The sequence below is a fragment of the Mobula birostris genome, chromosome 1 (genome assembly GCF_030028105.1).
Source record: "Mobula birostris isolate sMobBir1 chromosome 1, sMobBir1.hap1, whole genome shotgun sequence".
Classification (NCBI taxonomy): domain Eukaryota; kingdom Metazoa; phylum Chordata; class Chondrichthyes; order Myliobatiformes; family Myliobatidae; genus Mobula; species Mobula birostris.
Window position 1 is genome coordinate 48,245,903 of NC_092370.1, and position 25,955 is coordinate 48,271,857.

The window sequence follows — 25,955 nt, forward strand, 5'->3', positions numbered from 1 at the left end:
ATCATTACATCGCAACTCTTAAACTCTATCCCTCGATTTATGAAGGCTAACACCCCATAAGCTTTCTTAACTACCCTATCCACCTGTGAGGCAACTTTCAGGAATCTGTGGACATGTACACCAAGATCCTTCTGCTCCTCCACACTACCAAGTATCCTGCCATTTACATTGTACTCTGCCTTGGAGTTTGTCCTTCCAAAGTGTACCACCTCACACTCTCCGGGTTGAACTCCATCTGCCACTTCTCAGCCCACTTCTGCATCCTATCAATGTCAAGCTGCAATCTTCGACAATCCTCTACACTATCTACAACACCACCAACCTTTGTGTCATCTGCAAACTTGCCAATCCACCCTTCTAACCCCACATCCAGGTCATTAATAAAAATCACGAAAAGTAGCGGTCCCAGAACAGATCCTTGTGGGACACCACTAGTCACAACCCTCCAATCTGAATGTACTCCCTCCACCATGACCCTCTGCTTTCTGCAGGCAAGCCAATTCTGAATCCACCTGGCCAAACTTCCCTGGATCCCATGCCTTCTGACTTTCTGAATAAGCCTACTGTCTGGAACCTTTTCAAATGCCTTACTAAAATCCATGTAGATCACATCCACTGCACTACCCTCATCTATATGCCTGGTCACCTCCTCAAAGAGCTCTATCAGGCTCGTTAAACATGATCTGCCCTTCACAAAACCATGCTGACTGTCACTGATCAGACCATGATTCTCTAAATGCCCAGAGATCCTCTCTCTAAGAATCTTTTCCAACAGCTTTCCCACCACAGATGTATGGTTCACTGGTCCATAATTACTCAGACTATCCCTACTACCTTTTTTGAACAAGGGGACAACATTCGCCTCCCTCCAATCCACTGGTACCATTCCCGTGGACAACGAGGACATAAAAATCCTAGCCAGAGGCTCAGCAATCGCTTCCTTGCCTCGTGGAGTAGCCTGGGGAATATTCCATCAGGCCCCGGGGACTTATCTGTCCTAATGTATTTTAACAACTCCAACACCTCCTGTCCCTTAATATCAACATGCTCCAGAACATCAACCTCACTCATATTGTCCTCACCATCATCAAGTTCCCTCTCATTGGTAAATACCGAAGAGAAGTATTCATTGAGGACCTCGCTCACTTCCACAGCCTCCAGGCACGTCTTCCCACCTTTATCTCTAATCAGTCCTACCTTCACTCCTGTCATCCTTTTGCTCTTCACATAATTGAAGAATGCCTTGGGGTTTTCTTTTACCCTACTCGCCAAGGCCTTCTCATGCCCCCTTCTTGCTCTTCTCAGCCCCTTCTTAAGCTCCTTTCTTGCTTCCCTATATTCCTCAATAGACCCATCTGATCCTTGCTTCCTAAACCTCATGAATGCTGCCTTCTTCCACCTGACTAGATTTTCCACCTCACTTGTCACCCATGTTTCCTTCACCCTACCATTCTTTATCTTCCTCACCGGGACAAATTTATCCCTAACATCATGCAAGAGATTCCTAAACATTGACCACATGTCCATAGTACATTTCCCTGCAAAAATATCATCCCAATTCACACCTGCAAGTTCCAGCCTTAATAGCCTCATAATTTGCCTTTCCCTAATTAAAAATTTTCCTGTCCCCTCTGATTCTATCCTTTTCCATGATAACGTTAAAGGCCAGGGAGCGGTGGTCACTGTCCCCCAGATGCTCACCCACTGAGACATCTGTGACCTGACTCCGTTCATTACCTAGTACTAGATCTAGTATGGCATTCCCCCTAGTCGGCCTGTCAACATACTGTGACAGGAATCTGTCCTGGACACACTTAACAAACTTGGCCCCATCTAAACCATTGGAACTAATCAGGTGCCAATCAATATTAGGGAAGTTAAAGTCACCCATGATAACAACCCTGTTATTTTTGGACCTTTCCAAAACCTGCCTCCCTATCTGCTCCTCGGTATCTCTGCTACTACCAGGGGGCCATAGAATACTCCCAATAGAGTAACTGCTCCCTTCCTGTTCCTGACTTCTACCCATACTGACTCAAAAGAGGATTCTGCTACATGTGGATAAATGTGAAGTTATCCACTTTGGTGGCAAAAATAGGAAAACAGATTATTATCTGAATGGTGGCCGATTAGGAAAATGAGAGGTGCAACGAGACCTGGCTGTCATTATATACCAGTCATTGAAAGTGGGCATGCAGGTACAGCAGGCGGTGAAAAAGGCGAATGGTATGCTGGCATTTATAGCGAGAGGATTCAAGTACAGGAGCAGGGAGATACTACTGCAGTTGTACAAGGCCTTAGTGAGACCACACCTGGAGTATTGTGTGCAGTTTTGGTCCCCTAATCTGAGGAAAGACATCCTTGCCATAGAGGGAGTACAAAGAAAGTTCACCAGATTGATTCCTGGGATGGCAGGACTTTCATATAAAGAAAGACTGGATGAACTAGGCTTATATTTGTTGGAATTTTGAAGATTGAGGGGGGATCTGATTGAAACATATAAAATCCTAAAGGGATTGGACAGGCTAGATGCAGGAAGATTGTTCCCGATGTTGGGGAAGTCCAAAACGAGGGGTCACAGTTTTGAGGATAAAGGGGAAGCCTTTTAGGACCGAGATTAGGAAAAACTTCTTCACTCAGAGAGTGGTGAAGCTGTGGAATTCTCTGCCACAGGAAACAGTTGAGGCCAGTTCATTTGGCTATATTTAAGAGGGAGTTAGATATGGCCCTTGTGGCTACGGGGATCAGGGGGTATGGAGGGAAGGCTGGTGCAGGGTTCTGAGTTGGATGATCAGCCATGATCATAATAAATGGTGGTGCAGGCTCGAAGGGCCGAATGGCCTACTCCTGCACCTATTTTCTATTTTTCTACGTTTCTATTACCCACCCTTTCTGTAGCTGTAATAGTATCCCTAACCAGAAATGCCACCCCTCCTCCCCTTCCCCCCCCTCTATCCCTTTTAAAGCACTGAAATCCAGGAATATTGAGAATCCTTTCCTGCCCTGGTGCCAGCCAAGTCTCTGTAATGGCCACTACATCATAATTCCATGTATGTATCCAAGCTCTCAGTTCATCGCCTTTGTTCCTGATGCTTCTTGAATTGAAGTACATGCACTTTAGCCCTTCTACCTTAGTACCTTTACACCCTTCTTTTTTATAGACAATAGGTGCAGGAGTAGGCCATCTGGCCCTTTAAGCCAGCACCGCCATTCACTGTGATCATGGCTGATCATCCACAATCCGTATCTAGTTCCTGCCTTATCCCCATAACCTTTGATTCCGCTATCTTTAAGAGCTCTATCCATCTCTTTCTTGAAAGCATCCAGAGACTTGGCCTCCACAGCCTCCTGGGGCAGAGCATTCCATACATCCACCACTCTCTGGGTGAAAAAGTTTTTCCTCAACACCGTTCTAAATGGCCTACCCCTTATTCTTAAACTGTGGCCTCTGGTTCTGGACTCACCCATCAGCGGGAACATGCTTCCTGCCTCCAGCGTGTCCAATCCCTTAATAATCTTATATGTTTCAATAGGATCCCCTCTCAGCCTTCTAAATTCCAGAGTATACAAGCCCAGTCACTTCAATCTTTCAACATATGACAGTCCCGCCATCCTGGGAATTAACCTTGTGAACCTACGCTGCACTCCCTCAATAGCAAGAATGTCTTTCTTCAAATTTGGAGACCAAAACTGCACACAGTACTCCAGGTGTGGTCTCACCAGGGCCCTGTACAGCTGCAGAAGGACCTATTTGTTCTTATACTCAATTCCCCTTGTTTTGAAGGCCAGCATGCCATTAGCTTTCTTCACGGCGTGCTGTACTTGCATGCTTGTTTTCAGTGACTGATGAACAAGGACACCTAGATCTCATTGTACTTCCCCTTTTCCTAACTTGACTCCATTTAGGTAATAATCTGCCTTCCTGTTCTTACCAACAAAGTGAATAACCTCACATTTATCCACATTAAACTGCATCTGCCATGCATCTGCCCACTCACCCAACCTGTCCAAGTCACCCTGCATTCTCATAACATCCTCCTCACATTTCACACTGCCACCCAGCTTCTCTTTTTCTGCTTCTCTTTCCTCAAAGCCTCTTTATATGTTAGATCTGGCTTTACTCCATGCACTATACTTGCAGTTCTCGCATGACCTTTATCCTCCTCCACCTCACTATCTGCTCTAACACTCTAGTTCCCCTCCCCCCCCCTGCAAATCTCATTTAACCCACCCCCCCAGAGCAGCACTGGCAAACCTTCCTGCAAGGATGTTAGCCCCCCTCCAGTTCAGGTGCAACCCATCCCGTCAGAACAGGTCCCACCTTCCCTGGAACAAGGCCCAATTTCCAAAAGCATGAAGCCCTCCCTCCTGCCCCAACTCCTTAGCCACATATTTAGCAGCATTATCTTCCTATTCCTCAAGATTTCAGTCCACTGCAAGTCATCTCTACAATCACCAAGATCCTTTTCCATAATGAATACTTTGCTTCAATATTCACTAAGTACCTCCACTATCTCCTCTGGTTCCAGACACTCTCTTCCACTGTCACACTTGATTAGTCCTATTCTCTCACGTCTTATCCTCTTGCTCTTCACATACTTGTAGAATGCCTTGGGGTTTTCCTTAATGCTGCTCACCAAGGCCTTCTCATGGCCCTTTCTGGCTCTCCTAATTTCATTCTTAAGCTCCTTCCTGTTAGCCTTATAATCTTCTAGATCTCTATCACTACCTAGTTTTTTTTGAACCTTTTGTAAGCCCTTTTCTTCCTGACTAGATTTACAACAGCCTTCGTGCACCACGGATCTTGTACCCTACCATCCTTTCCATGTCTCATTGGAACGTACTTACACAGAACCCCACACAAATATCCCCTGAACATTTGGCACATTTCTTCCGTACGTTTCCCTGAGAACATCTGTTTCCAATTTATGCTTTCAAGTTCCTGCCTGATAGCCTTATGTTTCCCCTCAATCCAATTAAACGTTTCCCTAACATGCCTATTCCTATCCCTCTCCAATGCTATGGTAAAGGAGATAGAATTGTGATCACTATCTCCAAAATGCTTTCCCACTGAGACACACAACACCTGACCAGGTCCATTTCCCAATTCCAGATCAAGTACAGCCTCTCCTCTTGTAGGCTTATCTACATATTGTGTCAAGAAACCGTCCTGAACACACAAAACAAACACTACCTCATCTAAACCCCTCACTCTAGGGAGATGCCAATCAATATTTGGGTAATTAAATCTCCCACCACAACAACCCTAGTATTATTACTGCTTTGCAGAATCTGTCTCCCTATCTGCTCCTCGATGTCCCTGATACTACTGGGTGGTCAATTTATGTTTTAAAAAACACCCAGTAGATTTATTGACCCTCTTCCTATTCCTAACTTCCCACTCAGACTCCGTAGACAACTCTTCCATGACTTAAAACATAGAAAATAGGTGGAGCAGGCCATTCAGCCCTGAGCCTGCACCGCCATTCAGTATGATCATGGCTGATCATCCAACTCAGAACCCTGTACCAGCCTTCCCTCCATACCCCCTGATCCCTTTAGCCACAAGGGCCATATCTAACTCCCTCTTAAATATAGCCAATGAACTGGCCTCAACTGTTCCCTGTGGCAGAGAATTCCACAGATTCACCACTCTCCATGTGAAGAAGTTTTTCCTCATCTCGGTCCTAAAAGGCTTCCCTTTTATCCTCAAACTGTGACCCCTCGTTCTGGACTTCCCCAACATCGGGAACAATCTTCCTGCATCTAGCCTGTCCAATCCCTTTAGGATTTTATACGTTTCAATCAGATCCCCCCTCAATCTTCAAAATTCCAACGAGTAGAAGCCTAGTTCATCCAGTCTTTCTTCATATGAAAGTCCTGCCATCCCAGGAATCAATCTGGTGAACCTTCTTTGTACTCCCTCTATGGCAAGAATGTCTTTCCTCAGATTAGGGGACCAAAACTGCACAGAATTCTCCAGGAGTGGTCTCACCAAGGCCTTGTACAACTGCAGTAGTACCTCCCTGCTCCTGTACTCGAATCCTCTCGCTATGAATGCCAGCATACCATTCGCCTTTTTCACCGCCTGCTGTACCTGCATGCCCACTTTCAATGACTGGTGTATAATGACACCCAGGTCTCGTTGCACCTCCCCTTTTCCTAATCTGCCACCATTCAGATAATAATCTGTTTTCCTGTTTTTGTCACCAAAGTGGATAACTTCACATTTATCCACATTAAATTGCATCTGCCATGAATTTGCCCACTCACCCAACCTATCCAAGTCACCCTGCATCCTCTTAGCATCCTCCTCACAGCTAACACTGCCACCCAGCTTCATGTCATCTGCAAACTTGGAGATGCTGCATTTAATTCCCTTATCCAAGTTATTAATATATATTGTAAACAACTGGGGTCCCAGCACTGAGCCTTGCGGTACCCCACTAGTCACTGCCTGCCGTTCTGAAAAGGTCCTGTTTATTCCCACTCTTTGCTTCCTGTCTGCCTACCAATTCTCTATCCACGTCAATACCTTTCCCCCAATACCATGTGCTTTAAGTTTGCACACTAATCTCCTGTGTGGGACTTTGTCAAAAGCCTTTTGAAAATCCAAATATACCACATCCACTGGTTCTCCCCTATCCACTCTACTAGTTACATCCTCAAAAAATTCTATGAGATTCATCAGACGTGATTTTCCTTTCACTAATCCATGCTGACTTTGTCCGATGACTTCACCGCTTTCCAAATATCCTGTTATCACATCTTTGATAACTGACTCCAGCATTTTCCCCACCACCGATGTTAGGCTAACCAGTCTATAATTCCCCGGTTTCTCTCTCCCTCCTTTTTTAAAAAGTGGGGTTACATTAGCCACCCTCCAATCCTCAGGAACTAATCCAGAATCTAAAGGGTTTTGAAAAATTATCACTAATGCATCCACTATTTCTTGGGTTACTTCCTTAAGCACTCTGGGATGCAGACCATCTGGCTCTGGGGATTTATCTGACTTTAATCCCTTCAATTTACCTAACACCACTTCCCTACTAACATGTATTTCCCTCCGTTCCTCCATCTCACTGGACCCTCTGTCCCCTATTTCCAGAAGATTATTTATGTCCTCCTTAGTGAAGACAGAACCAAAGTAGTTATTCAATTGGTCTGCCATGTCCTTGCTCCCCATAATCAATTCACCTGTTTCTGTCTGTAGGGGACCTACAATTGTCTTAACCAATCTTTTTCTTTTCACATATCTATAAAAGCTTTTACAGTCAGTTTTTATGTTCCCTGCCAGTTTTCTCTCATAATCTTTTTTCCCCTTCCTAATTAAGCCCTTTGTCCTCCTCTGCTGAACTCTGAATTTCTCCCAGTCCTCAGGTGAGCCACTTTTTCTGGCTAATTTGTATGCTTCTTCTTTGGAATTGAGACTATCCCTAATTTCCCTTGTCAGCCACGGGTGCACTACCTTCCTTGATTTATTCTTTTGCCAAACTGGGATGAACAATTGTTGTAGTTCATCCATGCGATCTTTAAATGCTTGCCATTGCATATCCACCATCAATCCATTAAGTGTCATTTGCCAGTCTATCTTAGCTAATTCACGTCTCATACCTTCAAAGTTACCCTTCTTTAAGTTCAGAACCTTTGTTTCTGAATTAACTATGTCACTCTCCATCTTAATGAAGTATTCCACCATATTATGGTCACTCTTACCCAAGGGGCCTCTCACGACAAGATTGCTAATTAACCCTTCCTCATTGCTCAATACCCAGTCTAGAATAGCCTGCTCTCTAGTTGGTTCCTCGACATGTTGGTTCAAAAAACCATCCTGCATACATTCCAAGAAATCCTCTTCCTCAGCACCCTTACCAATTTGGTTCACCCAATCTATATGCAGATTGAAGTCACCCATTATAACTGCTGTTCCTTTATTGCACACATTTTTTAATTTCCTGTTTAATACCATCCCCAACCTCACTACTACTGTTAGGTGGCCTGTACACAACTCCCACCAGCGATTTCTGCCCCTTAGTGTTATGCAGCTCTACCCATATCAATTCCACATCCTCCCGGCTAATGTCCTTCCTTTCTATTGTGTTAATCTCCTCTCTGCTACCCCACCTCCTTTTCTTTCATGTTTATCCCCCCGAATACTGAATATCCCTGAATGTTGAGCTCCCATCCGTGGTCACCCTGGAGCCATGTCTCCTTTTCTGCAGCCGTGATACTATCTCTGATCAACAGTGCCATGCCCCCACCTCTTTTGCCTCCCTCCCTGTGCTTTCTGAAACATCTAAAGCCTGGCACTTGAAGTAGCCATTCCTGCCCCTGCACCATCTGTCATGCTTCTGGCCCTGACACACCTAGAAAACAAGGACACTTATGTCAGAATGCTGCTTCTGGATTAAAGATCACCATTCAACACTTTTGTCCCATAGACTTCGGTGAACAAGCTCCTAATCATCAGTCTAAATCTCACCACTGGGTGTTCGACTTTCTGCCCAACAAACCTCAGACAGTCAGGATGCACAACCGCTACTTCCTCCCCATTATCCTCAACACAGGCTCCACTCAGGGCTGTGTGCTGAGCCCTTTTACTGTAAACTCTGCTCACACATGACTTCGTGGCCAAAGACCCAAGTAATCACATTGTCAAGCTTGCTGATGACACGACAGTGGAGGGGTTCATCACTAGCAATGATGCAACGGCCAACAGAGAGGAATCGCACGAGCTTGAGGCCTGGTGCCAGGGAAATAACCTCTTCCTCAATGTCAACAAGTGAAAGGAGGTCGCCATCAACTTCAGGAGAACTCACACCACGCACCTCTTTACATCAACAGCACAGCAATGGAAACTGCAAGCAGTTTCACGCTCCTGGGAGTGCACATCTCGCACAACCTCTCATCATCCCAGAACACATTCTACTCAATCAGGAAAGCTCACCAATGACTTTACTTTCTGAGGAGGCTGAGCAGAGCTGGATTATGCATGTGTGTGCTCACGTTATTCTGAAGTACAGAGCATCCTAATATGCTGCATCACTGCATGGTACAGATACTGCTCTGGTGGACAGGGAAGCTCTACGACTGCTCAACATATCACTAACACTAGCCTACTTGCCGTCAGGGACTTAGTTACAGAAAGGTGGTGGAAAAGGGCCAGTAATATCATGAAGCATCTCACCCACTTAGGTCATAGACTGTCTGACCCACTCCCATCAGGGAGGAGGCCATGTAGCATTCACACCAAAAAACACTGGCCTCTAAAACAGTTACTTTCTGGGAGGGATGTCCTCTTAGCCCTATATTATTTAACTTGGCTTTAGAACCCCTTGCTATTGCTCTTAGAGATTCCAATACTGTTCAGGGTATTAAGAGAGGGGACAAAGTACACAAGGTTTTGCTGTATGCAGATGACCTGCTAGTTTATATTTCAGTCCTAAGAAATCTATTCCTTCTGTGCTATCTATATTTTCTGAATTCAGTAGTTTTTCTGGATATAAATTAAGTTTATATAAAAGTGAATTATTTCACATTAATAATTACTCAGATCAATATCAAGTACCTTTTAGTAGTGCTAAAAATTACTTTACTTATCTTGGTATTAAAATTACTAAAAATTTGAAGGACCTATATAAATATAATTTTCTCCCATTAATTGATTACACCCAACAAATGCTTTCTATATGGTCACCTATGACGTTATCATTAATAGGTCAAATTAATGCTATTAAATTGATAGTTCTACCGAAATTCTTATACACATTTCAGGCAGTTCCTACCTTTGTCCCCAAAATATTTTTTGATAGAATAGGTTCTATAGTCTTATCTTTAGAAAAATAAAAATCCTAGATTGAGTAAACCTTTATTACAGAAATTAAAAAAGGATGGTGGTATGGCTTTGCCAAATTTTAGAATTGGGCAATTAATATTCAATATATTTCTTTTTGGATTCATTACTTAGACACACATGAATGTCCTTCATGGTTGGATTTGGAGGAAAACTCGGTGAAAGGATTCTCTTTGGCATCTTTACTGGGAACTCCTCTTCCCTTTTTGTTTTCTAAGATTACTAGACAAGATTTTAATCCTATTATTAAACATACTTTAAGAATTTGGTTTCAGTTTCATAGATTTTTTAAGTTAAAAAGTAATATCCATTTTAATTATTTTTTTAAACCATCAATTTTGGATAATACCTTTTTAATTTGGAAAACCAAGGGAACAACAGCTTTTTCAGATTTGTTTTTACGGGACTGTTTAATGTCTTTTTCTCAGTTAGTGGATAAATATGGTTTATCTAATGTACATTTCTTTAGATATTTACAAATTAGGTTTTTTTTTTTAAATGTAGTTTGCTGCCAAATTACCCTTCTGCTTATCCATCTAATATGACACATGCTCTTTTTCAGCTTAAACCACTTCAAGAAGGGTTGATAGCTATAATTTATAAACAGATATTGAATTTACAAATGATATCTAACGATAAAATAAAACGTGCTTAGGAACTGGAAGTTCAAGAGTCATTTTCAGATAATCAGTGGAGTAAAATTCTTCATTTGGTTAATAACTCATCTATTTGTGCTCATCGTTCCTTGATAAAGTTCAAGGTAATGTATTGGGCCCATATATCCTGACCCGGATCTGGGCCATACCCTCCAAATATCTGGACCTGCAACTCGGTTTTTTACTTTCCATTTTTCTATTTTCTATTTATGATTTATAATTTAAATTTTTAATATTTACTATCGATTTGTAATCCAGGGAGTGGGAAGGAAGCGCAGAATCAAATATCGCTATGTTGATTGTATGTTCTAGTATCAATTGTTTGGCGACAATAAAGTACAAAGTATAAACCACCATTAATTGTATCAATGCCAAGATGTTAGTGCAAGAGAAATTGACATTTCAGTTTGACAGTAGCAATGTAAAATTTCTTTCTAAAGCAAATCATCACAAGATTCATACAGCTCAGCAATGGGCCCTTCAGTTTACATACTCCATGCTGGCCAAGATGTACATCCAAGCCAGTCCCTTTTGCATCTGGTCCATAACCTTTCCTATCTGAATCAGATTTAGTATCAATGACATAATTTTATGAAATTTGTTGTTTTGCAGCAGTACAGTGCAGAGAAGAAGCTGTTCCTAAAACACTGAGTGTGTGCTTCTGTACCTCCCTCCCTTATGGTACTAATGAGAAGAGGACATGTCCTGGATGGTGAGGGTGTTTCATGATAGATGCTGCCTTCTTGAGGTATTGCCTTTTTGAAGGTGTCCTTGATGGTGGGGCGTCTAGTACTCATGGCAGAGCAGGCTGACTTTATAAGCCTTTGCAGCCTTTACCAACCCTGTGCATTGGCACCTTCATACCAGAAGCTGAGGCAACCAGTCAGTATGCTCTCCGCAGTACATCTGCAGAAATTTCAATAGGTACATTTAATGTCACAGAAATGGATACACTATACATCCCGAAATTCTTTTTCTTTGCAAATATCCACAAAAACAGAGTGCCCCAAAGAATGAATGACAGTCAAATATTAGAACCCCAAAGCACCCCCCAGCTCCCCCCTCCCATGCATAAGGCATCCGTTAGTCTTGCGAGACCATGGATCTGCGCCTGGAAAATCTTCACTCTCCAGGGCGCAGGCCTGGGCAAGGTTGTATGGAAGACCAGCAGCTGCCCATACTGCAAGTCTCCCCTCTCCACGACACCAATGTTGTCCAAGGGAAGGGCACTAGGACCCATACAGCTTGGCACCAGTGTCCTCACAGAGCAATGTGTGATTAAGTGCCTTGCTCAAGGACACAACACATTGCCTCGGCTGGGGCTCGAACTCATGACCTTCAGGTCGCTAGTCCAATATTTTAACCACTTGGCCACGTGCCCACACACATAAGCAGCAGCAAAGCAACAACCCCTACTTTCCAACAGCAAAAAAAGCATCTTCACCCTCCACTGAGCACTCAAGTGTACAGCAAAGCATAAATAAAGACAGACTTGCAGTACCCCAAAGACTACTTGTTCACCTGGGAATTCGACATATCACAGGTTCTCTTGCTCCTTAATAAGGGAAAAAAGAGGTGTTCCCATTTCACAGCAAGAGGAGAGTCATAACAAAACAACTCCCCGATTTATGAAGCTAAATGTCTGTTGTCGCTTTTTCTGAGCTCTGTGCCCAAAGAACTTGGGTCCTTGGGCACACAGCCAGCTCACTGCTTTTGATCTTCCGTGTACTCCCATGACACATCAGGTGGCGGCACCGATCTCGAATCTGCCCGCTTTCAGAGCCACGAAAATCGGCACCCTGAGGGTGTGCTGGTCTTCCAGCCTGTGTCTTTGACATAACGAGTAGCGGCCAGTTGTGAGACCCTGAAAGTGGGTCCCATTTCTGCAAAGAACTGAAGTCAGCTTGTAACTCCAGGTCAGGGTCTTCAAAAGAACCCCAAAAAAGGGGAAAAAAGAGATTTGAAGATAGAAATAGAGCTGTTTCTAAAGATGCAAGCAAAAGAACTGCCGTTAGGTGTCATCATCCTAAGCTCTGCCCTCTGTGATGTACCATATCTCCTCAGACTCCAAATGAAATGAAATAAGGTTGCTATGGAGTGGAGTCTTCACAACTGCACCCATAGATGGTGGTGGGAGTCGGGAATGCACAACAGGAACAGAGGAGACAATCAAAACACTTCAAAAGGTATGCAACTTTCAAGGTTCACATGGAGGAAACTGACAAAATTGCTCTTTGTCACCCAGTACAAAGTGAAATGGTTTCCTTCTGTGCCATAAGTTTGTATGATGCAACATCTCTATAATTGGATTCACTATTTCCATGGTGATGAAAAAGATTTAGAACAACATGTTCTGTTTCTTTGGGTCCTCATTGATTATATAACTCGCTATCAGCTGCGTTATTGGGAACAAATGAAGAAAAATGGAAATAAAGCATTAATAAAATTTAAAAGTGACAAGAAATCAGGATCGAAAGCCAAGATTTTAAAGCATTACAAGAAATGAAACAATTTGATGGAGGAAAGGGTAACAACATACATCAGTTGCAGAAAAGTGCAATAAACATTCTTTATAGAAATGACATAGTAACAGCAGGGACTTTAGCAGATGATTGAATAAAAAGAATATATTTTGTTAGATTCATTTGCACTATTTAATTATAATCAAATTTTCTCTCATGCTCCTAATACTGGACTTCCTCACGTACATTACGATTCAGTGTCTTTAGCATGAAATAAACATACAAGGTTGATTGAAAGTCCATAATAATTCACTGAGGATTTTCACAGCAGTCTGGAGTGTATATAAACACACATGATACTTCAAATACTAGAAATCCAGAGTAACACACATACAAAGTACTGACAAACTCAAGCGGGTTAGGCAGCATCTATGGGAAGCAATAAACAGTCAATGTGTTGGGCCAAGACCCTTACTGGACTTTAAATTTAAAGAAACAGTGTATTAACCTTTTATTTCAATGGTTCAATAGATAAAACTATATTTTAATCAATTCAGATAGGAGGGATTTCAACTCCATAAGGGGTATGCATAGAGATGGCAGTGGAAAGTAGCTAGGAAAGCTATTTTTATTCCATTTTGCATTACTTTCCCCAAACAGTAAGGCCGATCAGCACCTCCACCCACTAATCCACCCTCCACACCCCCAACCATCACTACTTTATCATTTCTCATGTACTCTAGTGCCTAGCGTCACTTTATGGGCTTACAATTCATTTATGTATACAAGTTACCTTATGTATTTCTATTGTGTTTTTTATTATTGTGTTCTTCATCCTTTACTTGGTGCTCTATCAGATCTATGAGTAACAATTATTTCATTCTCCTTTACACTTGAGTACTGGAAATGACATTAAACAGCCTCCAAGCTGGATTGCCTTTATCTGCAGCTGCACTTGCATGAAATGAGGAACTGCTACAGCTTGTTGCCACAGAAACATGGTTCCAGGACAACATCCATGCGCCATCAATCTATAGGCCATGACACTCAAGGATGAGCTATATTATTATTATATTAATATTTTTGTAACTGCATGCTTTTCTGCTGCGGTAAATCTGTGTGCTAGGTGAGCTGCGTACTGTGTATAACTATTGGTAATGTGTATTGTACTTTGGCCCCAGAGGAATGCTGTTTCATTTAGCTATATTCCTGTGTATGGGTTCTTTAAGGTTGTTATAGGCCGGGGTGGTAATAGGGACAAGCTCTCACTACCTATTAAATGCTCCGAATGGCATGACCCTCAAGTAGCCTCTGACAACCAAGTCCAGCTCCTGGCCTTCATGTGTGGCTTAGCTACTAAGCCTGGTGGAACCATTTCTACTGACAGGAGAAAGGGCAAAGACAGGTACCTGCTGCGTTAAAACCAGTCACTTCAGGCATATGGGGCTCATCAGCTGTGGTTGGCAGTTCATCTAGGAGAAGGAAAACACTGTTCTCAAAGCTGTGCTGCCTTGTGGTTATACCCACTCATGGGGAAGACTTCGGGTATAAAACCCAAGGGAAAAATCCGGGGCTGGAGTTCCTAAGGCAGGCCTACACCGAGTTCAATGTTGACTGGCAACTCCTGCGATGGTGCTGGTACCAGACTGTATCGGTCTCTGCCGTTCGTTTGGGTTCATCAGATGCGTGGAGAGGGGGAGCTTGCTACATGGGCAAAGCTTGCTCTCCGTATCGTACTGCCCCGACAGCCAGGATGCAATATCCATGGTCAACTCTGACCGATAGCGGCCTCAGACCCAAACTGAGACATTCCCGTGCATTGTTGAAAGGCAATAATACTTGAATCTTGGATCTAAGGGCAAATGTAACAAGTCCGTAAGACATAGGAGCAGAATTAAACCATTTGGCCCATTAAGTCTGTTCTACCATTCCATCATGGCTGTTTTACCCCTCTCAACCCCATTCTCCTGCTTCTTGTCATAACCTTTGACACCCTGACCAATCAATAACCTATCAACCTCTGCTTTAAGTATACTCAATGACCTGACCTCCGTAGCTGTCCATAGCAATGAATTCCATAGATTCACTACACTCTGGCTAAAGAAATTCCTCCACATTTTTGTTCTAAATGGATGACCCCCGATTCTGAGGCTGTACCCTCTTGTCCTAGACTTATCCATCAGATGAAACATCCTCTTTGCCTGAGCCTTTCAATACTTGATAGGTTTCAATGAGATTCCCCCCTTCCCATTCTCCTAAATTCTGAGTATCATTCTTGTGAAACTCCTCTGGACCCTCTCAAATGCCAGCACATCTTTTCTTAGATAACAGGCCCAAAGCTGCTCACAATACTCCAAGTGTGGTCTGACTGTGTCCTTATAAATCCTCAGTATGACATCCTTGCTCATACATTCTAGTTCTCTCAAATGAATGCTAACGTTGCATTTGCCGTCTTTAGCACCAATTCAACTTGGAATTAACCTTCAGGGAATCCTGCACAAGGACTTCCAAGTCCCATTGTACTTCTGACTTTTGCATTTTCTCCCTATTAAGAAAATAGTCTACATCTTTATTCCTTCTGGCAAAATGCATGACCATACACTTCCCTACATTATATTTCATCTGCCACTTCTTTGCCCATTCTCCCAATCGGCCTAAGTCCTTCTGTAGAATACCTGCTTCCTCAACACTACCTGCCCTTCTATCTTTCTTCATATCCCCTGCAAACTTGACCACAAAGCCATCAAATTCCATTATCCAAATCATTGACACATTGGAACGGCTTTTCACATTATATAGGCCCCTGCAGAACACCATTGGTTACCGGCAACCAACTAGAAGAGGCCCCATACGTTCCCACTCTTTGCTTCCTGCGAGTCAGCCAACCTTCTATCCATGCTAGTATCTTTCCTGTAATACCACGGGCTCTTATCTTGCTAAACGGTGTCATTTATAGGACCTTGTCAAACGCATTCTGAAAATCCAGGTAAACAATCTTCACTGACTCTCCTTTGTAAATCCTGCCATTATTTCCTCAAAGAATTCCAACAAATCTGTCAGGCAAGATTTCCCCTGAAGGAAACCATGCTGACTTTGACTTGCTTTATCATGTACCTTCAAGTACCCCAAAACTTCATCCTTAATAATGGGCACCATCATCTTCTCAACCACCGAATCAGGCTAACTGGTCTATAATTGTGTTTCTTCTGTCTCTTCCCTTCTTAGAATGGAGTGATATTTGTAATTTTCCAGTCCTCTGGAACTATTCCAAAATTTAATGATTTTTGAAAGATGCCTCCACAATCACTTCATCTACCTTGCTCAGAATCCTGGAGTGTAGTTAGTAGGGCTTTGTGAAAAATATGCGAGTGTAATTTTATGTGCTTTAATAAAAGCTTCAGCCCCTTACTTCCATTACAAGCAAACCAAACTAGTGTCACTACCACAGATTCCATCTTAAAGTGAGCGCAACAATTGAATGACAGTGTTTTTGAATTATGTAAAACAGTTTCTATCATGAACAATTTGTGTCATCTGTCACCCATTACATTACCCTCCAGAATTCTGTCTGAAGCTCATACGAACTACCTGGTTCAGGTCCTATGTGCCTTGGTTGAAATAGGATCAGGTGTGTCTGGCTTGTCTTGGTGTGTGCTGACATGCACAAGGTCATGTCCTAATACAGGGGGTATCTGGGGGCCGTTTTAAGGTGATCTATAGAAGTACATTTAGGTTTCCCCTTCTTATCTACAGTAGAAGTCCTTACACCCTGTTCCAAAGTGCATAATGGGCCATTGTAAGGGGTCTTAAGGGGGTGTTGATGTGCATCATGGCAGACAAAAATGAACAAGGTAGAACATAGGTCAACTGGAACCCAAAAGTGCTGTATGCCACAATGGGAGGTAGGAAAAAGTGTGAAAAAATGTATTTACTGAGAACAGTGGAACACTGCTGAGATACTGACCAGGTAGTTGTGATGTAACGAATAAAATCACCTGGCACCTGTAGCGGCTGCCTGTACACCAACTCATCTGTAAAGGACTGCAGGTCCTCTTTTAGAGTTGTTCTGAACTCCAGTAGGACCCAATGGATATTATTGAGCAAATTGTCATCTATCAGGGAGGCCCTCAGAGCAGCCTCTAAGGAACGGTGAAACCGCTCGCACAGAACATTGGACTGTCTGTGATACATTGTGCTGTGAAGCAATTTAACGCCAAGGTTTTGGGCCATTGTGGCCCAGAGATCTGATGTGAATTAGGGACCGTGGTGTCAAACTGAGTGACCCAGGTGCTGATGAACACTCAAGCCATCATCAACGCTAAGAGACAACCACTGGCCGCATGGTGGTAAGGAGATGCACGAAACCTCAGAATGAGGAGAAGACGACAAAACGTGTCCACATGGTCAAATCATCTCTCATGGACCACAAACAGTACTGGTGATGGCCAAATGTGATGGTTAATTTTCCACTCACTGACAAACAAGAAGCTGCAATCCAGCCTCGCATGTCCTTCCTGAGGCTTTAAAGCAACCAGTTTCTCTGAAGCCTTCCTGCCTGGATACAAGAGGCCATGAATATGTTAAAAACAGTTTGTCTTTAGGTTGTAGGCAATATGTGGTGAGAGTGACCAGTTGAGACACTGCACAAGAGAGAAACTGCTGCATCCCTGAACTTGACGTTAGCCTATTGCAGGCCCATGACTGCTGCCCTGTAACCCTGGACCTCTGGGTCTGTAACTTGGTCAGTTGCCACGCCAGCAAAGTCAACCTCAATGTGTACCTCATCAATGGTGATCATTATTTTTCCCAGCAATGAGCTATATGTCAGTCATGAAGTCTGAAATGTAGGCCAGGTGGCATTGCTGTCATCCAGACAATCACATGCATGGGGATTTTGTGGTCAATGAATGCTGTGAAAAGTGAACCCTCCAGTAGAAAATGAAAATCACGGACAGCCAGATAGAGATTGAGAAGCTTGCATTCCTCCGGTGAAAATGATCATATCCGTTAAATAGGGGCCGTGGACAATTCTGATTTGATGGAGACAGACGTGAAAACACAGAGGAACATCTGAAGAAATTTCTGAAACGCAGGTTCGCTGCCTCTGTTACTGGGCGATCGAGAATCTTCCGAGGGAAAGCCCCAAAATCCCCGACCTTGCCTGCTGTTGGCGACTGAGATTGAGGTTGAATCATTCAGATAGAGATGGTGCTCGGTACTCTGTGTCAGAGAGCTGATTGTAGGCTTGAAATTTTCGGACCGCTCAGAGTCGGACTATGGTCAGGCGTGGCAGGGAGAGTTTTTCTTCCTTCTCCCGTCTGTGGGACATTTGAGAGATTTTGAACTTTTTACTGTGCCAGGGCCTGTTCTTCATCAAGTTATAGTATTGTTGTACTGTTGTAACTATATGTTATAATTATTGGTTTTGTTAGTTTTTTCAGTCTTGGTCTGTCCTGTGTTTTGTGATATCAGACCGAAGGAAATATTGTATCATTTCTTAATGCATGCATTACTAAATGACAATAAAAGAGGACTGTGTCACTTCATAATCTAAAAAAGTACTGTACTTCCTCTCAGGGTGGTGGGGGGAGGTGGTGAGGGGGAGTGGAGCTGCCAGTGGAAGGTGGTGAGCAGCTGTCACACGTCTCCAATCAACTTGTGCGTCAGTAGTGATGACTATAGGTGCATTGGGGAGTGGGTGCAAAAGAGCTCAGTTGGTGTCACCAAATTCTCTGGTTATGTCCCCTGGCCACTCAAACATGTGATTAGGGGCACTGCTTTCAAGGTTGCTATGCAAGAGGAGCATGGGTTCAGTAGTTCATGGAATGAAACGATGTAGAAATTACCTTTACCTGAAAACTCCTGCACTGCCTTGGTAAAGCAGGAGCTGTGACATTTGATGGTAGGGGTGTCGCACCTTCTATGGAGATACGATGGTCGAGAAAGTCTGTGGAGAGGTGATGGCCTAGAACTCTCAAACTGGCACTTAGCAGGGTTAATAATCAGCTGATGTTGGTTTAAGTGCTTGAAATGTATGTGGAGATGTGATAAGTGTTCGGTTTTGGATGCGCTGGTGACAAGTATGTCATCCAGGTGAACAAAAAGAAAATCTAAGTCTTTTAACACAGAATCCATTAGTCACTGGAAAGTCTGTCCTGCACTTTTCAGTCCAAATGGCATGTGCAGAAACTAAAATAGGCCAAATAGGGTTATAACAGCAGTTTTGGGAACATCCTCAGCTCATACAGGCACGTTATGGTAGCTCTTAAACAAAGTCCACTTTAGTAAAAATTATCTTTCAGGTTAAATGTGAAAAGTTTTAAATATCAGGGGTGGTGGCCTCAATAAGGTGGCAGTAATCGCCACATGGGTGGCAACCACCATTAGGCTTAGGGCCCATATGGAAGGGCAAAGCCCAAGGGTTATTTGACCTGTGTACAATGCCAAGCATTTCCATGTCATCAAACTCAGTCTTTGCGCTGGCCAATGTGTGGACAGATGATCCTGTTGTGGAAATATGGTGCTCAATCCCAAGTTTTGCGACCGTAGTTGAAAATGTGAGATTGGTGAGATTTGGGAATTCACTAAGCAAGCAAACAAATTCACATATGGCAGTGCATGCTCCTTGCAATGAAATATTTCCAGCTCAGAATATCAGTCCCATCATGCTTAACCTCTCAATTCCTGACATTGCATGTAGGCTTAGTGACATATTTTTCCCGCAACTACTCCGCTATCTGTTCTGGTGCTCTGGTTCCCTACCGCCCCCTCCCTCAACCATCGCACACTGTAGCACTAGCAAACCTTCCCGCTAGGATATTAGACCCCTCCAGTTCAGGTACAAACCATCCCTTCTGTACAGGTCCCACCTTCCATGGAAGAGAGGCCAAAGATCCAAAAATCTGCATGTCCCTCCTGCACCAACTCCTCAGCTGTGTTCTGACCTCACCAACACATTGCACAGGTAGCAATTCTTAGATCACAACCCAGGAGGTTCTGGTCTTTTAATTTATCTCCCAACTCCCTGAACTCACTTTGTTGGCCAAGGCAGATTTAAAATATGGAAGAAAACATTGAACTCGAATGGGTCAAGGACAATGAAAGCAGATGGATCAATTGATTTTTTTTCCTGTCATGTGCTTGGAGATGGAGGCTGCCATTTTGTGGAACTGTTTTATGTCCTCCATTTTGTTTGTTATTTAAAGAAGACAATGATGCTTCAGGTAATCTGATTGACTAGAGATCATTTCTGAATAAGAAGTTATTTGTAAGATGTTCTTCAGTTGGATATAATATGCAGATTTTTGACTGTGGAGTCAGCATCTGTTATGCATGAATCAAGCTCTTTGCTGATTGAGAACAAAGAGCCGTGAATTGCCAATTTTCACCTGCTGGGAAGAGGGCATTAATAGATGCTAGCCTGGAGCAGAAGTAATAAAAAGGTGTTAAAGGTCAGACACATGACCTGTAGCCAGTGACACTGGAATACAATATTTGAATTGGTGAGGAATGAATATAAAAATGGCCACTTCAAGCCTGCTATCGGCGATAATCTCATGAGGCCTACCATTACAAGGAAGAACCCCCACTCCAGGGTCTGGGAGAATAAAGGATTGATCGGTTGGCCAAAGGAGATCCCTTATTTCAGTGTTATAAATTGAACAAGTTGTCCGAGTGAGTGTACTGATACAAAGGAAACAGCAGAATTCATGTTCTGAATTGTTGGCCCGAGGTCAACATTGTTCCTTTGTTGTATGTGCAGAGACAATAAGGTGTGAGCCTCGATTAGGTATGAGTTGCATAGTGAGCTTCCTAACATAGTTCTGTTGACGAATGGTCAACAACTTTGTAGGACCTCGTCACCCCTCCTCCCAGAGTCATTTGTACCAATGTGGACCACGACCTCTGGCTACTCACCCTTCCACTTAGGAATGCTATGGATCTCATCCAAGATATCCCTGACCCTGACACTCAGGAGGTAACATGCTATCCAGGAATCTCATTTTCATCCGCAGAACCTCCTTTCTGTTCCCCTAACCAACAGATCCCTCAGGACTACAGCTCATCTCTTCTACCTACTTCTCTTCTGAGCCACAGAGCCAGACTGTGTCACAGATCTTTCCTCTGATAGGTTATTCCACCCCAACAGTATCCAAAACAGCATACCTGTTGTGGGAACAGCCATAGGGATACTCTGCACTGGCTGCCTGTCCTCTGTCCCCCTCCTGATAGTCACCAGGTACCTGTATCCTGCACCGTGGGTGCAACTACTTCCCTGTATGACCTGTCTGTCAACCCCTCAGCCTCCTGAATGATCTCCAGTTCCAGCTCCAACCCCAACCCCATTACACAGTCCGTTAAAAGCTGCACCTGGATGCATGCATAGGGTTAATACTTGGTAACATTCATTAATAGAATACTGAACCAGTCTTCAACTAGTGTTGTAAAATAGGACAAGAAATTACATAAAAGCTATATAAAGAAACACTGTGTCTTTGAAGAGAGCAGGTAACTGGCTCATGGCAGGCTTCTCAGGAGGTAACATTTGGAAACACACAAGACCATCTATTAACAGAAACTTCTTTAAAGATTATTTCTTAAATAATAACACATCCATCAATACTATAACAGAATTGAAACCAGCCACAGACATAATGCATCTTAAGCTTTGCATCATTGCTGGAAAGCACTCAGCAGCTCAGACTATATTGAGACCCTCAGCATGAGAACAGGGAAAGATTTGGTCTGGTTATTTTGCTGCTGAATACATATTGCAGTCGATATTTGTAGTGTTTGTGTATGCAGACAGCCATTCATCAATACAGAGTTGAACAAAGGCAGTTCTGTCAGGTCAATCGTCATATGCACAAATACAGCGAAGTACAAGTCCAATATAGGTCCTTGCTTGCAGCAACATCACAAGTTACATAGGTGCAGACAATATACAGAATATAAATTATGGAAGGTAAAGAGAGAAGACACGCAAAAGCAAGACAGGGCAAGCAAAAGACAATCAGTGACAAACCTCTGGATTCCCAAAGATATTTGAATATTCAAAATTAGGATGTTCTCACCTTGTGAAATATGTAATTTTATGAAATAATTTATGTTCACCTAAAGTTATTGAAAGTTGTTTATTGAAACTATATTGAATCACTTGCTATTACTTTAACTTTTTTTTAAAAAAAGTGTAATAACTCATTGACTTTGTGATCAGAGAAATTCTAATAGGAGATTCCCCCACAGGTCTTTACTGTGCTAAACAAAGGCCTGTTACACATGAGGATCCAAGCTCCAACTGGCTTATTTAAAGTCACAATTGATATAAAATAGTGTTTCTGTTCAGTCAAAAATACTCAAAAGGCCTGTTTACGACTGTTTAGTTAAGTGTTGTTTCTATCCATCAAGGCAAAGTAAGCTCTTGAGATTGGTTTATTTAAACATGAATTGACTTTGCAAGATGTGTCAGCTATGGTAGTTGAGCATGTGAGATGTTCTGGATGTCCAAACTCATGATGAAAGTTAAATATCAGAATATATTGGTAGCATAACCAGAATCCCTGAAAATAATGTATACATGTATACAGGAGGTCAATAATCGGTCCCTCAGCACCATGGTACCTGAAAATCTATTAATCTCCGTAAAAATCCATTCTTTTTTTGTGTCTTTATCTAAGAAAGGGTGTGCTAAAGATCAAAAAGACAAGTAGGTAGGCTGAGGGTTTTGGGTAGCTCTGGTGGTGAAAATCCACATCAAATTCTTAACAAGGAGTGACAGAGGATCAGAAGATGTTGAATCCTAGTGAGTAGAGTTAAGAAACCTGATGGGAGTTATACACAGGATCTGTAAGGAAAGCAGATAGGAACAAAGAACGGATGTAATGAAACCCAGAAAGACTACGCAGCAGTTTGAGGGTTATTTCTTCAGCAGTTTGAACAGGGCATGACTGTGCAAGCACGTGGAGGTCAGCCAGTGAGAACAGCGAGAAGAGTTTAAAAAGAAGACAGCTTTATAGTGCGGGTGTCTGAGGAGAGGGAGCCAGAGTAGGAAGGCTTTGGCTCAACGGGGCTTTGGTGATAAAGGGTCCAGGCAAGGTAGGTTATCTGTGTAGAATACAGACAGAAAGAATATCTGTGAGGCCAGTTTTCTGTGCTCAGTGTCAGATGTGGGAAGCCCTGGAGAGTCCCAGCCTCCCGGACAACCACATCTGCACCAGGTACGTCGAGCTGCTGCTCCTTGGGGACTGCATTAGGGAACTGAAGATGTAACTTGATGACCTTTGTCTGGTCAGGCAGAGTGAAGAGATGATAGAGAGGAGCTATAGGCAGGTAGTCACTCTGGGCCTGGGGAGACAAAAGTGGGTAACAGTCAGAAGAGGGAAGGGCAAGAGGCCCTAGAGAGCACCCCAGTGGCTATTCCCCCTGACAATAAGTACTCCTGTTCGAGTACTGTTGGGGGAGACAGCCTACCTGGGGAAAGCAACAGTGGCTGTGCCTGTGGCACAGTCTTACCCTGTGGCTCAGAAGGGTAGGGAAAGGAAGAGGAAGGCAGTAGTGATAGGGATTCTATAGTTAGGGGGTCAGACAGGCGATTCTGTGGATGCAGGAAAGAAACGTGGATGTTAGTTTGCCTCCCAGGTGCCATGGTCTGGATGCTTCTGATGGCGTCCAGAATATCTTGAAGTGGGAAGGAGAACAGCCGGAGGTCGTTGCACATATTGGTACCAACGACATAGGTAGGTAAAGGGACGAAAACAGACAATAGGGAGGTAGGAAGGAAGTTGAGAAGCAGGACCTCAAAGGTAGTAATCTAAGGATTCCTGCCTATGCTAGGTGACAGTGAGTATATCAATAGAATGAGGTGGAGGGTAAATGTGTGGCTGAGGGATTGGAGCAAGGGACAAGGATTCAAATTTCTGGATCATTGGGACTTGTTTTGGGGCAGGTGTGACCTGTACAAACAGGATGGGTTGCACTTCAATCCCAGAGGGACCAATATCCTGGTGGGGAGGTTTGTTAAGGCAATAAGGGGAGAGTTTAAACTAGAATTGCTGGGGGTGGGAACCAAACTGATGTGATGGAGGAAAGGGAGGTTGGCTCACAAATAGACAAAGCTTGGAGACAGTGCGAAAGGGAGGATAGGCAAGTGATAGAGAAGGTACGCGCTCAGACAGATGGTTTGAGATGCGTCCATCTTAATGAGAGGAGTATTATGAACAAAGCGGATGAGCTTAGAGTGTGGATCAGTACTTGGAGCTATGATATTGTGGCCATTACAGAGACTTGGATGGTGCAGGGGCAGGAATGGCTATTTCAAGTGCCAAGCTTTAGATGGTTCCGAAAGTACAGGGAGGGAGGCAAAAGAGGTGGGGGCGTGGCACTGTTGATCAGAGATAGTGTCACGGCTGCAGAAAAGGAGAAAGTCATGGAAGGGTTGTCTACGGAGTTTCTGTGGGTGGAAGTTAGGAATAGGAAGGGGTCAATAACTCTACTGGGTGTTTTTTTATAGACCACCCAATAGTATCAGGACATCAAGGAGCAAATGGTGAGACAGATTCTGAAAAGCTGTAATAATAACAGGGTTGTTGTGGTGGGAGATTTTAATTTCCCCAAGTATTGATTGGCATCTCCCTAGAGTGAGAGGTTCAGATGGGGTGGAGTTTGTTAGGTGTGTTCAGGAAGGTTTGTTGACACAATACGTAGATAAGCCTACAAGAGGAGAGGCTGTACTTGATCTGGTATTGGGAAATGGGCCTGGTCAGGTGTTGTGTCTCTCAGTGGGAGAGCATTTTGGAGATAGTGATCATAATTCTATCTCCTTTACTACAGCATTGCAGAGGGATAGGAACAGACATGTTAGGGAAACATTTAACTGGAGTAAGGGGAAATGTGAGACTCTCAGACAGGAACTTGGAAGCATAAATTGGAAACAGAAGTTTTCAGGGAAACGTACAGAAGAAATGTTTCAGATAGTTAGGGGATATTTGCATGGGGGTCTGCATAGGTACATTCCACTGAGACAGGGAAAGGATGGTAGGGTACAGGTATATAAATCTAGCCAGGAGGAAAGAAGAGCTTACGAAATGTTCAAAAAACAAGGTAATGATAGAGATCTAGAAGATTATAAGGCTAGCAGGAAGGAGCTTAAGAATAAAATTAGAAGAGCCAGAAGGGGCCATGAGAAGGCCTTGGTGGACAGGATTAAGGAAAACCCCAAGGCATTCTACAAATGTGAAGAGCAAGAGGATAAGATGTGAGAGAATAGGACTAATCAAGTGTGACAGTGGAAGAGAGTGTCTGGAACCAGAGGAGATAGAGGTATTTAATAAATACTTTGCTTCAGTATTCACTACAGAAAAGGATCTTGGCAATTGTAGGGATGACCTGCAGTGGACTGAACAGCTTGAGCATGCAGATATTAAGGAAGAGTATGTGCTGGAGCTTTTGGAAAGAATCAAGTTGGATAAGTCACCAGGACCAGACAGGATGTACCCCAGCTACTGTGGGAAGTGAGGGAGGCATTTGCTGAGCCTCTAGCGATGATCTTTGCATCATCAATGAGGACAGGAGAAGTTCCAGAGGATTGGAGGGTTGTGGATGTTGTCCCCTTATTCAAGAAAGGAAGTAGGGATAGCCCAGGAAGTTATAGGCCAGTGAGTCTTACTTCAGTGGTTGGTAAGTTGATGGAGAAGATCCTGAGAGGCAGGATTTATGAATATTTGGAGAGGTATAATATGATTAGGAATGGTCAGCATGGCTTTGTCAAAGGCAAGTTGTGCCTTACGAGCTTGATTGAATTTTTTTGAGGATGTGACTGAACACATTGATGAAGGAAGGGCAGTAGATGTAGTGTATATGGATTTCAGCAAGGTATTTGATAAGGTACCCCATGCAAGGCTTATTGAGAAAGTAAGGAGGCATGGGATCCAAGGGGACATTGCTTTGTGGATCCAGAACTGGCTTGCTCACAGAAGGCAAAGACTG